Below are 3,530 nucleotides of genomic sequence, written 5' to 3'. Positions count from 1 at the left end.
GCTCATATACTTATAGTTTATCCCTAAATATTGCATTCTTTATGTTGCAATTGAAATGAAATTGTTTTATTAATTTCTGATATTTCCTATATAATTATATAGGAAAACAACAAATTTTTATATACTGTGTATCCTGCAACTTTACTGTATTTATTTCTAATAGTCTTTTAGTAGAGTCTTTAGCACGTCAGTGGATGAGACTGACTCTCAAGCTAACTGGCTGTGGGGATTAGCCATGTCCGTAGGGTATGAGCTGCTGTGTATGAGCTGATCTCTCAGAGTAGGATTCCCCCAGCAGGCTCATATATCTGATAAGACCACCCTTTGGGTGTGCTGTTTATGGGGCTAGTCAGATGGTACTCTGTTGTGGTCCGATTCCAGACTCTGGTGTGTTGGTTCTGTGACCTTTGAGAGGGGCTCCCATGTAGACCAAGGTCAGCCACTGCCTTTGATTTCTTGGGGCTACCTTGTCGGAGCTACAAAGTGGTCCGTGGATGGTTGCTGCCTATGCTGTATCTTGAGGCAAGTGGAAGAGACCACACTACAAGCCTAGGTCTTGTGGTTATCATTAGGTTTATGTAAAAAAAAGTTTCATACATAACAACAGTCCTTTTTCTACTGATTATATCTTATCTAAATTCACCCGTGCAAGCTCCATCCTTTCTCCCCTCCCCTTGTATGTTTTTGTTGTCGCAAATTATCCCTTTTTATGTTGTGCATGTTTCCGAATTGCTGAAGCTATAGACTTTTTAAAAATGCTTCCCCCGCTTTAACTTCTATGTTATAATTAGCGTTTAATATCCTATTCCAAAATAGAGTTGGAATTTTTTACTTCTGTCTGTCATCTTACAGTTTTTATCCTTTTATCTTTTTGTTTCAGGTAGAAGAGCTCCTTTCAACATTTCTTTTTTTTTTTAACAAACATATAATTTTTATTCTGGCATATTTCATATTTTTAAGAAAGCAATTAGTAATTGTCTGACATTGGGTAAGAACTGGAAGATTGTGGGTGACTTATAAATTATAATTTTATGTAAAATACCAGAAGGGGAAACTCTAATTTTCCATTCAAAATTCTGATAATTTTAAGTACATTCCAAAATTAGAGACAATTTTCACTGGTTTAAATAATGTATATAGAAATAAACAAAAGACTATCTAAATAACTGATGCATTTAGGCTGTAATAAAGTAAATATAGTTTTTTACAACTATTTCTTTTTGGTTTTCTTTCTTTTTTGGCGGTGGGGGGGTGACTCAAAGAGGGAAAAAATTAAATTGCATTGCTCTAAGTCAGAAAGAAGCACTTTCAGAGTTTTCTTCATGTTTTATTCTGTTCTACATAACTGAAAAGCGGCACAAGGCCTGCTTCAGCTTTTCTGCTATCATTTCATTGAACTGCACTTGCTGCTCCAGGTACAGGCAGATGACACTGTTATAGTCATGGGTATAAAAGTAATTCCTCTCAGCTTGTAATGCACAGGACATTGTACTGACACATTTCACCGTATTCTGTTTGTCCTGTGGGGTAATTTTACTAGTTGCAACCAGTTTCTCACTTTCGCTTTTTCTATTGCTCCCTTGTGAACACCAGTAATATCAGGGAAGCAGCCAAGGAAATCTTTATGATTACATTCCATTAGTAAATGGAGATCTTTCTTTGGCTGTTCTGCTATGAGACTGACAATTTCTTCATAAGTCTTTCCTGCTTCTGGTATTGCAACACACATGTATTTCACCTTGATAACCACTAGCACTGAATACTGTTGCTAAACTCTGCAAGGCCTGATATTTCTTGGGTAGTGGTCCTGTGAATCGCTTCCAGTGCTCCTGCTCCATGGTCAGCAGCAATTTCATGCCATCATGCATGGCTTTGGTGAATATACCAACAGCATCACATTTCTCTTTTATTTCTAAAAGTCCAAGTCAGCTGGTTCCATGGTGGCAAATATCACATTAGCTAATTTTTCTCAGCCTCCTTCCCAGTTTTCTATTCCTTTTCATCCTGGAAATTTAGAAATTGCTGGAAAATCTCACTCTGAAATTACTGGATAAAGGCACATCCTGGTCATCCATGCCTTAAGTCTCTCCATGCGGATTTTGATAAAACCTTCTTCAAAGTGGCTTGTGCCTTGCTTATCCATAAGAGAAGGTATTAGAATGGCTGACCCAAACTTAACCAGGAGACGCTCATATAACCAGTCAAAGTGTTTATACTTGTGGTTTACAGATTGATTAGTGTTACTGTTTGTTGGTTGCTTGGCCAACAAATACTGTTCCATTCCAGGTTTTCCCATTCCAGGAAATTTGTTAAGTGACAGCTTCAGGGAAGAGGCACCAGCATAACTATTTTCATGCTGAGAACCTTTGCTTTGAGAGACTATGGATGCTTGAAGTAGGGAGAGTACTTGGGGTCGTTCCAGTCTTCATCCCAATTATCATTATCACAAGTTGCTGGTTTTTGATGGGCCTAGGAATGACCAAAGGCAGCAGCATCCCAGTTACTGGAAGTGTTTCCTTGGGCTGTAGACCTCTGTGGCTCGGTTCCCAAATTATCCATGCTGTCCCAGTTTCCAGATTTTGAAGAACTCCAGGCTGACCAGGAGCCATTGCAACTGCTGACCTGATTGTTACTGTTGGCACCTGATGAATTGGCTTGTGCTGTATTTGCCAAGAGGGAATCGAGGAAGGTTTGGTCACTACTGAATTTCCACAAGAAAATGGATCTTTTCCGTCACTGGGCAATATTTCAACATAGTCTGTGGGAACAAGACCTCATTCTCCTTTGCTATTTCTTTCTTCTAGCTATCCTCCATCAACATCCAGATTTGTAACTGTGATGAGTTAACCATTAACCATCAGTTAATTTCCAGGCTTAGCAGCAAAATCATTCATAACCAGAGCCTTGGTGGCCATGGTGGTGGATATCCTGCCCAGGACAGCCGAGGCTGTCAGCCTGAGGCAGGCAGGTGAGGGTAGCTATGGCTGGGCCCTGGTGTAGCTACAGTGGCGGCAGCTCCACCTTGGTCCTGAGCCTGGGTGCTCAGTGACTCCAGGTGACACCTGCTCCTCCCTCAACATTTCTTGTAATGTACATCTTATGGTGGCAAATTCCCTCAGCTTTTGTCTATCTGGAAAGCCTTTATTTCTCCTTCATGTCTAAAGGATAACTTTGCTAGATAAATTTTCTTGGCTGGTGATTTCTCCCCTTCAATATTTTGGATATTTGATTCTACTCTCTCCTAGCTTGTAAGGTTTCTGCTAAAAAATCCAGTTATAACCTAATGAGGTTTTCTTTTTAGGTTATAGTCTTTTCCTCCCAGGCTGCCTTGAGAATTCTTTGTCATTAACTTATAACAGTTTAATATAGTGTGTCTTGGAGAAGGTCTTTTTGCATTGAGATAATTAGGTGTCTTGTTAGTTTCTTGAATTTTTCCATAGGTTTGGGAAATTATTACTTCCCAAAGTTATTATTATTTCCCAATATATAATAATAATTATAATTATATAATTATATAATTATAATATTAT

At 38.9% G+C, this 3,530-nt stretch overlaps 1 pseudogene; it reads right to left on the bottom strand.

Annotated features, from left to right (window-relative positions):
* Positions 1 to 1,337: 1,337 nt before the first annotated feature.
* Positions 1,338 to 2,915, bottom strand: LOC102898001 (annotated as a pseudogene).
* Between the last annotated feature and the right edge of the window lie 615 nt (positions 2,916 to 3,530).

Source organism: Pteropus alecto, unplaced genomic scaffold (assembly GCF_000325575.1).
Source record: "Pteropus alecto unplaced genomic scaffold, ASM32557v1 scaffold204, whole genome shotgun sequence".
Classification (NCBI taxonomy): domain Eukaryota; kingdom Metazoa; phylum Chordata; class Mammalia; order Chiroptera; family Pteropodidae; genus Pteropus; species Pteropus alecto.
The sequence above is the reverse complement of the archived record's forward strand: the minus strand, read 5'-3'. Positions and strand labels throughout refer to the sequence as shown.